Here is a 15,030-nt window from a genome sequence, read left to right on the forward strand (position 1 = left end):
AAAACCCACAATATTTTTTATCACAATACACAGGGGATAGATAATATTTGCATGTAACACTGGCACCTTGCAGATGTAACACATTTGATAAAACTTTAAAAATTATATTGTAATTTTTTTCTTATTTATTTATTTTAATTGGAGGCTAATTACTTTACAGTATTGTAGTGGTTTTTGCCATACATTCACATGAATCAGGCATGGGTTTGCATGTGTTCCCCATCATGACCCTGCCTCCCACCTCCCTCCCCATCCCATCCCTCAGGGTCATCCCAGTGCACCAGCCCTGAGCACCCTGTCTCATGCATCAAACCTGGACTGGCGATCTATTTCACATATGATAATATACATGTTTCAGTGCTATTCTCTCATTATTGTAAATTTATTTTGATTGAAAAATCCAAATACAGCCTGAAAGACAGTCTCCTTTCTACATTTATATATAAATATTCTTTCCGTTTCCCATCTATACACACACACTCACACACACACACACACTCCTTTTTGAATCATTATTTTGAAATAGGGTAATATCTCCAGAAAAATCTTATTCAGAAAAAAGCAAATTTAAATTTAGAAATTCAGCTTGATTAAAGGCCTAGCATGTGCTGATTTGTTCTGAGAATGGGGTGTAGCTAAAAAGGGAATTGGTGGACATCTTCTCCAAGTGCACGCCCCGCAAAGACTGCATTTGATCCTAGTGAGGGTGCGGGGCGGGGTGGGGGGAGGGTATGGTCCAGAGAAGGCGTTCAGCACCCAATAAGGACAGGAAGAGGGGCACATTCAGACCCCTGCCCTGCTAAGGATGGCACGGAATTCTGAAAACCCAGGAGAGATGGTGGGGAAGACCTGATGCTGCAAAACCACAGAGAGTAGAAAGCTGGAGAGAATCTTTGTATGTGTTGTAATTTCTTGTTAAACCCATGCTCTGGCTCATGGCAAAAGACCACCTCCCAGGAGTGTTCTGGAGGGCCCGGGGGAGGAGGTGAGCAAGCTGGCAGAGGGGCTGCTAAGACTCCAGGGACTGGTTATTTGTAAGGATGAAGGAGACGGGGAGTCCAAAATCGAAGATAACTCTGGGCTTTCGGAGCTGTGTGCCCAGAAAGTCAGTGGCCCCTTCACAGAGAGGCCGGGAGGATGGAGGGAGGTGAGTTAGAGAGGAGGGGCGGCTGCTGTGATGGGAACACCAAGTTTGTGATGGTGTGGAGGGTGTGGAAGGAGGGTCATCACTGAGTTTGGACTGGGGATCTTCTCAGAGAGGTGAAAGCTGAAGCAGAGGAGTCCTGAGGTCCCTGAAGAAAGAGGGTCAGAGCAGAAATGGCATTTGGAGGAGCTGAGCGTATAAAGGCTAAGAACGCACTTGGGAGCCAGGCAGGCCCGAGGATGACTGGGAACTTCCCTGGAGCTCTAAGTTCTTTAGCCTGGGGCTTCTCAATTTCCACACCTGCAAAATCAAAGAATGCAGGAAAATCGCTTAGCACAGTGCCTGGCACACAGAATGCATCCATGTTAGATGTAATTATTAAGGGGCCACATCCAAAGCTGGGCAAATGTGGACAACACAAAGACCCTTCATGCCATAACTAAGACCTGACACCACCTAATAAATAAATACAATTTAAATATTTTAAAAAGTGAAAACAGTTTCCCTCCTAAAAAAATGAAGGTGTTGGGCCCTTACTCTTCACCAGTAGTTAGCAGAAGAGAGGACAGCCCAGTATTTTCAAGCAACATGTTCCCTTCAGGGACCTGGAGACCAAGCATCCCAGTGCATTTGGAACTTCGATTGATCCCACAGCCTCTTGGTGCCCACAGGACTCCAGGGCAGCTCAGGAGATGCCCTTTCTGTCCACTGCTCAGTTGCTGGGTCCACGTGGAGTGACTTCAGATGCGATACCAGTGCCTGGGCATAGCTACTAATTTAGGTATCCTATGTATCCTCATTATCATTTAATACATTATCAAAATTAGGAAGGGCAAAAAATATTCTTCAGAGCAGCCTTATACCCATGGGGTATTAGTTCTACAATCTGCTCAGCTGTTAGGTTAAAATCTCCCAAATGTTTTGGCTCTGGTACTGAGGTCTATTTCAGGGCAATTGTGTCTTGTTCCACCAAGTTCTAGTCAAAGGAGCCAATGGGAAATGAGCTGAACAACTTCTGGGACCCTTTCAATCCACATTATGGACAGTTTTTAGAGCTGGAGACTGGGGGAGAAAAACTGAAAGTATAGGAAGAATAAAATCAGATTTTAATTGAATTGCTGCAATGTACTAGTAAGGCTAGTTAAGCATATAATTAATTGTTGTAACTATAGCAACAGGATTAGCTGGAACTGTTAGAGTGGCACCAGGGGTTCATGAGAGACTCTTAAAAAGACAAGTGGTGGAGACTGCAGAAAATAATTCATTCTCCTCCAGTAGCTCTCAAGAGGGCCTCACACTATTTAGCAAACCCCAAATAAATCTATTTAATAATATTTCGTTAGATTCATGCAGCTTTTCATATCCCAAAGGGCCCCAAGGTTCTTCTTAAGCCATGAAAGCAAATATAGATTTGGAATAATGTATCGGGCCAGATTTTCCCAGTGCTTAAACAACTCCCTGGTGGTTTGTTCTGCACCTCTGGAAGCCCCATTACCTTGAGGATACACAGAAGCAGTAATTTGCTAAGTGGCATCCCTACAGGACTGGGGCCTGAAGCACCAACAGAGTGTAAACTCAGGTGGGGGCAGAAAAGGCTCCAGAGATAGTACTTTTATTTATTTATACCCTACCTCATTCCAAAAATGCCTCGAGAAGGCTTGCAAATTACACAGGATATACCAGGATAAAATAAACACAGGAGGAAACCCAAAGCAGGGGCAGAAAATAGTAGGAAAGGAAAAATTAGATATTTGGAAATGTTAGCACAAGAAGTGCACACAGCAATCTCCAATCTCCTGGTCTGTGTGTGCTAAGTCACTTCAATCATGTCTGACTCTTAGAGACCCTGTGGACTCTGGCCCTGCAGTATCCTCTGTCCATGAGATTCTCCAGGCAAGAATACTGGAGTGGGTTGCCATGCCCTCCTCCAGGGAACCTTCCTGACCCAGGAACTGAACCCACATCTTTTATGTTTCCTGCATTGGCAGCAGGTTCTTTACCACTAGTGCCACCTGGGAAGCACAGACTCCTGCAGAAGCAGGAAGAATTTCCATTGTTCCTCCTACTGACTAAAACAGAGGAAAACAGAATCCACTTCCGGAAATAGATGCTTGGTGCTAAGACCTCACAGGTTGCTTCCCCGGTGGCTCAGCAGGTAAAGAATCAGCCTGCAATGCAGGAGACACAGGAGATATGGGTTTGAACCCTGGGTCGGGAAGATCCCCTGGAGAAGGGCATGACAACCCATTCCAGTGTTCTAGCCTCGAGAATCCCATGGACAGAGGAATCTTGTGGGCTACAGTCCATGGGATCACAAAGAGTCAGACGTGACTGAAGTGATTGAGCATGCATACATGCAAGACCTCACAGAAATCTTCTCTTTGCCTTTAAGAATCTACTCTTTGGTGTAAATCCTCTCCAGCCCCTCTGCCAGAAGGAGGTAAAAGGGGGTCCCTGTAAAGGTGCACTTCCTCAAAGGAACCATTTTGGGCTATATTTGGGCAGATAACTATGGATGGTTCACCTAACCTCATTCCAGGCATCTACCCTTGTAGGGGAAAATACTCCAACTTTAAATGTTTTGTGGTATTCTGACTTGATCTACAGTTAATATTTAGCCTCTAGAGCAGAAGTAGCAAGTGGTGGCTCACAAGGCAGGTGTAGCCCACAAACACGTTTCATCCTGCTCAGTGGGGAGATTTGCTTTCAAGCCCAGATTTCCAGTTTCTCCTAAAAAGCTGGAAGACCTGTGATACTGGTCCACCATCTGACTGCTGCTGAGCAGAGCAGAGACTGACCTCCTTGGACAGGATGACATTTCCCAGTGCCCAAACATGTGCAATGTCATACAACTTGTGGCATGAGCTGTTATAATAGCCTCTACCTCTTACATCACCTGCCTAGGTTCTCTTGATGAAGATAAAAGAGGAGAGTGAAAAAGCTGGCTTAAAACTCAACATTCAAAAAACTAAGATAAAGGCATCCAGTCCCATAACTTCATGACAAATTGATGGGGAAGCAAAGTGTTAGGTAGTTAGAATAGGAAAAAGGAGTCCAAAATGGCAGTGGCTAAAAGACAAAGAAAGGAAAAACCTGCGAAAATGGAACAAAAGAAAACCTGAGGACTGAAGTGAGAACCTCAGGTGAAACAAACAGCCCTCCTGGCTAGCCCAATTTACACAGGACAGGCTCAGGGGGAGGAGAAAAAAAAAATATATATATATATATATATAAAAAGAGGAGCCAAAATTGAGCTTTTGAGTTGGCCTGCCCGCATGTCTCAAGAATGTATTTTCCCTTCTTGCCAAATAAAACTGAGCTATAACTGAGCTGTAACACTGGTCCGCCATTTAAATTGAGCTGTAACTGAACTGTAATGCTGGTCTGCCTTTTCAAATTTTTGCTGTGGCAAGACAGAACTGAGGAAATGACACACTCCCCCAACATATCTGGCACCGTGTCTCTGATTTAACCTGGCTGAAAAAACCTCAGCTTAGCCCCCTGCAAGGCGGAGGCCAAGCACAGCAGAAGCCCAACTTGGCAAAAGCTCATATAGTGGAAGCTGAACACGAAGAAAACCCAGTGCAGTGGAAATGAGAAGAAGCTCAGCGTGCTGGAAACCGGGACAGCAAAAACAAACTCGGCAGAAAGCTCATGCAACTCAGTCTCAGATTCCAGAAGGCCTCCAGTTAAGGTAGGCGGTCCTCACCCCTATGGCTGGAAGGACATATGGCTAAAAAATCTTAATTCCTTTACAGTCTCTCATTTTTTGTTTCCTTGAACCCCCTGGGAATAGGTGAGCAGCAGTGGGTGCAACTGGGGGACTCTGGCAGGGGCTACTCCCCACTGTATCCTGAAGGCTCTACTATCTGCTGCGCCTTAGTAGCTGTCACCCAAGCAAGTGAGGATTCTTCTGTCCTTAATCTTCTTTGTGCAAAGGATCAGGCCAATGAAAACTGTGAGCACAGGTGAGATATTTAGCAGATCTTCTGGCAGGTTATGAAGGGGATTCTTTGGCATATTTTTTCCCACTGCTTTTTTCTCCCATCCTTCAGCTCCTCTCTCCATATATGCCACTGCTTACAAAGTATTGGGCAGGTCATCATGTTTCTATTTCTGAAAGTTGTATTTGAAACTGTTTACCTAAGATGGGGACTCAAACCCACATGGCAGGGACTTTGCTATGCTAAGTCACTCAGTCATATCCAACTGGGACTTGAGCCCAGCCAAAACCCATGGTACCTGGTTTTAGGACCTAATGAAGCTCAGATTCTTGATGTCTCATTGCAAAAAATTCAGTGAGAGACACAGAAATAGGTAAGAGGTAGATTTGTTCAGATTCAGAGAAAAGCACAGTCCACAGAGTGTATGCCATTGCAGAGGGTGTATGCTGCTGCTGCTAAGTCATTTCAGTTGTGTCTGACTCTGTGCGACCCCAGAGACGGCAGCCCACCAGGCTCTGCCATCCCTGGAATTCTCCAGGCAAGAACATTGGAGTGGGTTGCCGTTTCCTTCTCCAAGGCATGAAAGTGAAAAGTGAAAGTGAAGTCACTCAGTCGTGTCTGACTCTTAGCGACCCCATGGATTGCAGCCCACCAGGCTCCTCCATCCATGGGATTTTCCAGGCAAGAGTACTGGAGTGGGGTGCCATTTATGCAGTGGCCATGAAATGTGGTGTGGTTAGTTTTTGTGAGCTGGGTGATTTCATATGCTAATGAGTGGGAGGATCATTCCAACAGTTGGGGAACCACATTCCTTGGTCTTTCAGTAGGAAACATGGAAGCCTCTGGGTATGCATTTAGCTTGCAGACTGAGGATCAAGATTTAGTTGAGTTTGGCTTGTCTGCCTTATCTTGGACCCATTTGATTTTAATTGGTTTATGTTATGCCCTTGGGCTATGTCATTCTGCCCCCTTCGCTCCTGTTTCATGCTCTTTTCCTAAGCCCTATCTGGGCCTACAATGTTGCCTCTACAATCTTCTTGGGTAAACCAGAAAATAGATGGCCTTTGGGAGGAAAATACTGTATAATATCCAATCCCTCTAGATATTCAGGCCTTCATCTTCCATGTTTCTTACAACATGTGCAACAACAGCATCTCTCAGGGAACCCACTAGGGTGGGTGAGAAGCACACAATGCCTGCTAGAAGTCCATCTGTTGATGGCATCTCTTCAAGGGCAATTGGGCTCCCAGGGACAATGTTTGCCACTTTGGGAGTTAGCCCCACAGGCCTTTTGGGCCCAAACCCTTACTACCCTTCTCCTAAAGTTACAAACATAACCCCAGATCAAATCTCCACTCAACTTTTATGGACCATCTGGTCTGTTTTCTCTTATCAATTTGTCCTTAAGCCACTTACTAACTCCTACAACCAGGACACTGCCCCCTTGTAGGCAATATCTCTCCACCCCGCTTATTATTAAAATACTCTTAATGCCCCTTACAGGACCGGATAACCCACTCCTTTGTCATTACTTCTGTTATTACCTAGAGTGGGTCTATGACAATGAAATGTCTACTGTTGGAGACACTCTCAGCTGCAATTATGGAGGACTAGAGGAGGAAATCAATGACTTACATTCCTTCAGAGCAATAAGAGGATAAGGCTTATGGCCTTTTCACCAGGCTTCCAGTCTCAGGGCACAGGCTTGGATTGCTCTACATCATGGTATCTATTCCCATCTGTGGTGGACAAACCAGCAATGAGTTAAGATTATAATCCCTTAATCCTTCCCAGCACTGGTCACACTGGAGACCCTGGGGATGCTCAACTCCCGCTAGGGGTTCCAGGAGGTCGACCTGCCTTGACCTGCCTAGGGATATGGTTCTCAGGAGGTTGTCATACCTCAACCTACTTCAGGATCCACCAGTTCAGGGGTCCGAGGAGGTCGACATGCCTTGATCTGCCCAGGGACCCAATTCTCAGGAGGCCAACCTGCCTCGACCTACCTGGAGATTTGATCTTCAGGAGGCTGTCATGCCTCTGCCTTCCTGGGGATCTGCACCCTGACCCAAGGATGCCCGGCTCTCAGGCTGCAACAGTACTGGGTAGGATAAGCTTCAGGAAGACTCACCCCTAAGGAAGTCCACCCTTAGAAATTCCACCCCTTAAGAAAGTCTATAAAAATAGAAGGAGGCCCCTTAGTTTTTTCTTTTCCTCCCTGTCATCACTGTCTTTCAGATGGGAAATAACCAATCCACTTCCCGACAGATGCCCTTGAGATGCATCCTTGACAACTGGAAGCTGTTTGATTCTCTTAACTCTAAGGAGAAGTCGCTTACAATTCTTTAGTGCCACTGAGTGGCCATGGTATCCTTTGGAGGATAAGAAACACTGGCCTGAGGATGGGAGTCTAAATTAAAGTACCATCCTGGAGCTAGATTTATTTTTCAAAATACAAGGGAAATGGACAGAGATCCCCTACGTCCAAATTGTCTTCCGACTAAGAGATGTGAAGAAACTCTGTCTTAAGTATGGGTTTATTGTATGCCCTAAACATGAGCCTACTTGGCAATTGGTGTTAGGCATAGGCAACCAAGAAAAAGAAGCCCCCCATGAAGGCTCACTCCCATGGCTCTCGAGTTGCCTGGTGATCCTTCCTCATGGGACAACTCAAGTATGTCCCTTAGTTGAAACTGGAGGAGAATTTGGACCAACCTGGGTTCCGTAAGCCCTTCTCCCTCTTAGAACTAAGGCGGATCAAACAAGACCTGGAAAGCTATACAGATGACCCAGGCAAATATACAGATAGATACATTCCAACACATTACCTTGGCCTTTGACTTGACACAGAAGGACATAATGATCATATTTAGTCAAACTTTTTCTGACCCTGAGTATGCTAGGGACTTAAAAGAAGCCCAAAGGTATGCTATGGGGCTTCACATGTCAACTGACAAATACCCAGTGGGGGAAACTGCAGTCACCTCCTCAGATCCTAATTGGAATTATAATAACCATGAGCACATTTAGGAAAGGCATCATTTTCTGATCTGTGTAAAAGCAGGACTAAAAGCAGCCCAGCAAAAAGTAATCAGCTATTCCTGGGTCTCAGCAATAAACCAGCAGCCCAATGAGAACCCCATTGCCTTTCTGGAAAGGCTGAAAGAGACCCTCCAAAAGTTTACCAACCTGGACTTAGGCTCTTATGAGGGACAAGTGATTTTAAAGGACAAATTCCTGTCCTAATGTGCATCAGACATCAGGATAAAGTTACAGCAGCTACAGCAGCAGGACCCTGCTGCCTCTTTAAATGAGATGGTCCAGACAGCCACCAATAAATTTTATAACAGAGAACAGGAGAAGGAGGCCAAGGCCCAGGAAAGGGAGAAAGGAAAGAGATAAGGCATGCCCAGATGCTGGCTTCCCTCCAGGGAAGCCCTAAGGCAAACCCCAAGTCCTTAAAGAACAAGGCATGAAGCAAATGCCTGATCTGTAGACAGGCCAGACATTGGGCCAAAGAGTGTCCAAATCTTGACAAGTCTCCTAAAATGGCTTGCTACAAATGCCATCAATTAGGACACTGGGCAGCACTCTGCCCTGGGGACCCAAGAGTCTCAAGATCAAGTGCCAAGCCTTCCCTCATGATGGTTCAACAGGACTGAAGTGGCCTGCTCCAGCCAGCCTGCCTGGCACAGATAACCATCACGGGGCTGGAGCCAAGGGTACAGCTGGATGCTGCAGGTAAGTCCAAGAATTTCTTAGTTGACACAGAGACTACCACTGTGTCCTGACCTCCTACTCAAGAGCCTTCTCCTTCCAAACCTATATCATTTTGGGTGCTACAGGAAAAACAATTATAAAAAGATTCATCCAAGCACTTCTTTGTTGCTGGGATGGACAAATATTTTCCCACCAGTTTCTGGTGTTCCCTGAGTGTCCAACTCCCTTATTGGGAAGAGATCTTTCCCTGATTTTGAAATCTTGCAGCTATTGCAGTCCTAAGAGAAGATTCTTTAAAACTCTCTCTTGGAGGGGGGGCGGGGCGGCAAACTAACTATTCTTATGAGCCACCAAGTGAAACAACTCCTGAACAGGAGAGGCCATTTATGGATGTCTGATCAAAGGATCCTCAGATATCAAGTAATGCTGATGGAAAATCCAGGTCTGACTATATCCCTTTGTGAGGTTCTTAACCCAGCTACCCTCCTGCCTACACCTGAGGGCTCTCTCCCCTTTCATTCTTGCCTAGAAACCTTGGACCACTGGACAAACCCCAAGAGGGATTGAAGGAAGATCCTCTGGCCAATCCTGAGGAAATCTGATACACTGATGGAAGTAGCTTTATCTTGGATGGAAGAAGAGCTAGATATGCAGTAGTCTTCAATTTTGAGACCATAGAGGCTAAATCTTTGCCACCAGGTTAAGTTCAGTTCAGTCGCTCAGTCCTGTCCGACTCCTTGCAACCCCATGAATCGCAGCATGCCAGGCCTCCCTGTCCATCACCAACTCCTGGAGTTCACTCAGACTCACGTCCATTGACTCAGTGATGCCATCCAGCCATCTCATCCTCTGTCGTCCCCTTCTCCTCCTGCCTCCAATCCCTCCCAGAATCAGTCTTTTCCAATGAGTCAACCCTTCGCATGAGGTGGCCAAAGTACTGGAGTTTCAGCTTTAGCATCATTCCTTCCAAAGAAATCCCAGGGCTGATCTCCTTCAGAATGGACTGGTTGGATCTCCTTGCAGTCCAAGGGACTCTCAAGAGTCTTCTCCAACACCACAGTTCAAAAGCATCAATTCTTCAGCACTCAGCCTTCTTCAGAGTCCAACTCTCACATCCATACATGACCACTGGAAAAACCATAGCCTTAATTAGATGGACCTTTGTTGGCAAAGTAATATCTCTGCTTTTCAATATGCTATCTAGGTTGGTCATAACTTCCCTTGTAAGGAGTAAGCATCTTTTAATCTCATGGCTGCAGTCACAATCTGCAGTGATTTTGGAGCCCCAAAAGATAAAGTCTGACACTGTTTCCACTGTTTCCCCATCTATTTCCCATGAAGTGATGGGACCAGATGCCATGATCTTTGTTTTCTGAATGTTGAGCTTTAAGCCAACTTTTTCACTCTCCACTTTCACCTTCATCAAGAAGCTTTTTAGTTCCTCTTCACTTTCTGCCATAAGGGTGGTGTCATCTGCATATTTTAGGTTATTGATTTTTCTCCCAGAAATCTTGATTCCAGCTTGTGTTTCTTCCAGTCCAGCGTTTCTCATGATGTACTCTGTGTATAAGTTAAATAAACAGGGTGACAATATACAGCCTTGACGTACTCCTTTTCCTATTTGGAACCAGTCTGTTGTTCCATGTCCAGTTCTAACCGTTGCTTCCTGACCTGCATAAAAATTTCTCAAGAGGCAGGTCAGGTGGTCTGTTATTCCCATCTCTTTCAGAATTTTCCACAGTTTATTGTGATCCCCACAGTCAAAGGCTTTGGCATAGTCAAGAAAGCAGAAATAGATGTTTTTCTGGAACTCTCTTGCTTTTTCCATGATCCAGGGGATGTTGGCAATTTGATCTCTGGTTCCTCTGCCTTTTCTAAAACCAGCTTGAACATCTGGAAGTTCACGGTTCACATATTGCTGAAGCCTGGCTTGGAGAATTTTGAGCATTACTTTACTAGCGTGTGAGATGAGTGCAATTGTGCGGTAGTCTGAGCATTCTTTGGCATTGCCTTTCTTTGGGATCCGAATGAAAACTGACCTTTTCCAGTCTGTGTACACTGCTGAGTTTTCCAAATTTGCTGGCATATTGAGTGCAGCACTTTCACAGCATCATCTTTCAGGATTTGAAATAGCTCCACTGGAATTCCATCACCTCCACTAGCTTTGCTCAAAGTGATGCTTTCTAAGGCCCACTTGACTTCACATTCCAGAATGTCTGGCTCTAGGTCAGTGATCACACCATCGTGATTATCTGGGTCATGAAAATCTTTTTTGTATAGTTCTTCTGTGTATTCTTGCCATCTCTTCTTAATATCTTCTGCTTCTTTTAGGTCCATACCATTTCTGTCCTTTATCAAACCCATCTTTGCATGAAATGTTCCCTTGGTATCTCTAATTTTCTTAAAGAGATCTCTAGTCTTTCCCATTCTGTTGTTTTCCTCTATTTTTTTGCATTGATCAATGAGGAAGGCTTTCTTATCTCTTCTTGCTATTCTTTGGAACTCTGCATTCAGATGCTTATATCTTTCCTTTTCTCCTTTGCTTTTCGCTTCTCTTCTTTTCACAGCTATTTGTAAGGCCTCATCAGACAGCCATTTTGCTTTTTGCATTTCTTTTCCATAGGGATGGTCTTGATCCCTGTCTCCTGTACAATGTCATGAACCTCATTCTATAGTTCATCAGGCACTCTATTTATCCGATCTAGGCCCTTAAATCTATTCCTCACTTCCACTGTATAATCATAAGGGATTTGATTTAGGTCATACAGGTACTTCAGCTCAATTAGCTGAGCTCATAGCCCTGACTTGAGTTTTAGAGCTGGGAAAAGGAAAGAGAGTAGCCATTTACACTGATTCCAAATATGCCTTTCTGGTGCTACATGCACATGCTGCTGTTTGGAAAGAAAGAGGCCACTTGATCACCCGTGGGTCCCCTATCAAATGTGGTTATCAAATCCTTAGGGTCTTGGAGGCAGTCCACCTGCCCACTGAGGTTTCAGTCTCCCATTGTAAAGGACACCAAAAAGGGAGCACAGAAGTGGTACAAGGGAACCAAGCAGCTGATCAGGCAGCTAAGAGAGCAGCATTACAGAACCATGACCTAATAGGGGTTGCCACCTTGGTCCCACAGACTAATTTGCCAGAAACAGCTTCATACTGAAGGTGAGACTCTTAAAGCTAAGACTGAAGGCTTTCAAGAAGATCATATAGGGTGGTTCCAAAAGGAGAGACTCCTTTTTCTGCCTGGGAACCTTCAATGGAGGTTGGTTAACTCCTTACATGCCACCACTCATTTAGGGGTGAAGGCCCTCCAAAGATTACTAGAAAGGTTCTTCAGAGGAAAAGGCCTCCAAACAACTATAAGGCAAGTGGTCTTCTCTTGCCCCATGTGACAATTAAGCAACCCCCAAGGAGCTTGAAGACCCCAGCTGGCCCAGCCTGTCCAACAGCGTGGGACCTACCCAGGCAGATGGACTTCATCCAGATGCCAGTTTCTCAAGGGTATAAATACCTATTAGTCGTGATAGATACATTCACAGGATGGATTGAAGGCTTTCCCACCCAGCCTGAGAAGGCTGAGGTGGTGGTAAAAAAAAAACAAAACAAAACTGCTCCACTAAATCATTCTGAGATTTAGTCTGACCAGGTCATTACAAAGTGACAGTGGGCATCATTTACTTCTAAGGTCACCGAAGGGGTCTCTAAAGCTTTGGGCATTACTTATTATCTCCATTGCGCCTGGAGGCCTCAGTCTTCAGGAAAAGTAGAAAAAGTCAACCAATTCTTAAAATCACCAATAATAAAGATAACCCAGAAGACCTCCCTGGCATGAAAGAAGGCTTTACCAATAAATAGCTCTCCTCCACACCCATATTGCCCCTAAGGAACAAATTGGTCTTAGTCCTCATGAGATGCTACATGGGAGACCTTTTGTTTATGTCAATGACCTTTTCCTAGATCCAGAGGCTCAGATCCTCTGGTCTTATACCATGGCCGTTGGGCAATTCCAACACGATATATGCTTGTGGGATGTCAACCAGGAACCAAAAGATTCTAAAGAGCTACTACTATATGTTCCAGGGACTCAAGTCCTAATTAAAGTCTGGAAAGATGGGTCCCCAAAGGCTCAACTCCAGGCCACATGGAAAGGCCCCTACCCTGTAATACTTTCTACCCCCACAGCAGTCAAGGTTCCAGGACACGACTTATCTAAATCACACCCACCCTTCAGGATCAGCTCAAGGGAACTCCCTGAAGCTTCTCCCAAGTCTTCTAGTTCATTGGTCCTCCCACAAGGATGGCTCCTGGACTTTTCAAGGGAGTGGAAATAGTTTTCTAAAGCCATTGGCCTTCATACTTGGGCTTCCTTCAAGGAGATCTTCCTGTGAAAGCGTCTGTCACGCCGCCTCCTCTATTTTGCCTTCACAAGCACCTTCTCCCACTCCTCACCCACTTGGAATCCTGAAATCCTGCAGAGACTCAGGATCCAGAAAAGGTGCTCTGGATACCAACCAAGGGAAACTTTGAACTTCGGTGTTAAGAAAACAAATGTCCAGGAAATACATCTTTTTGCAAGCAGGTGGATTCTAGTTTCTTACTTTCAGCAATATTGTAGAAGGATCTCCTGGAGTGGAGAGATGGTAGATTAGTAAAATAATTCCCAAAGATTGATTACTATGTGATTTTTGGCATATATCTCAGATGGCATTCTTTAAAAAAAGCAACATTAACAGTATTCCTTTCATTCTTATCTACTTGTTTGTGTAAAAATATTTATTCAGTATGTATATTTATCAAATAAAAATAGGAGTATAAATGATGTCATATTGTATCTCAATCTAGCAATATGCAATAACTACCCATGCATACTTGATCAAGTTGAAAAAGACCTCATGCATCTCATTAAATGTACATCTCCAGCACAATCATATGAGATTTTGTTCAGTTGCTCAGTCATGTATGACTCAGCAACCCCATGGACTGCAGCTCCCAGAGCTTGTTCAAACTCGTGTCCACTGAGTCGTGGTGCCACCCAGCCATCTCGTCCTCTGTCACCCCCTTGTCCTGCCTTCAATCTTTCCCAGCATGCGTCTTTTCTAATGAACCAGCTCTACATGTCAGGTGGCCAAAGTACTGGAGCTTCAGCTTCAGCATCAGTCCTTCCAATGAATATTCAGGGTTGATTTCCTTTAGTAAATTGAATTTAGTAAAGGAATTTAGGCAAAGTAATGAGAAGTACTTACCTATCAGTTATGCAGTATTAATAACTGTAATGTTAAACCCACTGAGAAAAAATAAAATCTTGTCAGTTTCATTGACTAAAAATACTAGTTAAAGGAGAAAAAGGAAGGATATGAAATTTCTGGTAAAGAGGAACTTGTCTACATTTTTATAATGGATGTTGTTGTTGTTGAGTTACTAAGTCATGCCCAACTCTTTGCAATCCTATGGATTGCATCATGCCAGGTTTCCCTGTCCTTCATTATCTCTCAGAATTTGTTCAAGTTCATGTTCATTGAGAGGTATCCAAATACCATAGTATGTAGATACCATTGGAAACATTCTAAATGGAGAGCACGATTTTTGAAAGTCACTATTTACATTATACAGAAAAATATGTTCTTTGTAACTAGATTTATAATGATGCATTTTGGAAATCAAATTTTAAATGTGCCACTGAATATGTTTTCCAGTGTTTTGCAGAGAGTTGCCAAACAGAAAGATTTAAAGACCACTGTCTTAGTATTTTTTTCACCTTGTAACTTGATATTTCATGACACTGTTACACACTCTGTTTTTAACTTACTATTATGTGACTTAATCGCTGGACTCCAGGGTTAGTAACAGCCTATGAGTTTCATGAATTGCCACTTAACAAGGATTTACCAAGCAGCTGCTCTGCATTGAAAACAGCAGTTTATATGCAAATGTGGCACACAATTTATATAAATAAATATAATATATAATACAATACAATATATTATATAATGTATTACATTTAATATATACTATGTATTTAATAATATTATATGTTATTAATATATACTATACATTCAGTTGTCATACATGTCTTTATATTACGTATTAATATTATATTTAATGTGTATACTATATATTAATATTATATAATAATATTAACATTATATAATATATTAATATATTATATGTAACATATAAATATATTTCCATATGTAATTATATTTTTATATATTAACATATAAA

General features: G+C 43.7%; 1 long non-coding RNA gene across 1 annotated transcript; it reads right to left on the reverse strand.

The window, feature by feature from the left end:
* Window positions 1-272: 272 nt before the first annotated feature.
* Window positions 273-14,226, reverse strand: LOC133234102 (uncharacterized). Its single transcript, XR_009732010.1, has 4 exons — window positions 14,052-14,226; window positions 13,262-13,432; window positions 6,724-6,827; window positions 273-1,444 (listed from the first exon to the last, which is right to left on the reverse strand). It is a non-coding gene; the product is annotated as an uncharacterized LOC133234102 (long non-coding RNA).
* Between the last annotated feature and the right edge of the window lie 804 nt (window positions 14,227-15,030).

This window comes from Bos javanicus, chromosome 21, assembly GCF_032452875.1.
Source record: "Bos javanicus breed banteng chromosome 21, ARS-OSU_banteng_1.0, whole genome shotgun sequence".
Classification (NCBI taxonomy): domain Eukaryota; kingdom Metazoa; phylum Chordata; class Mammalia; order Artiodactyla; family Bovidae; genus Bos; species Bos javanicus.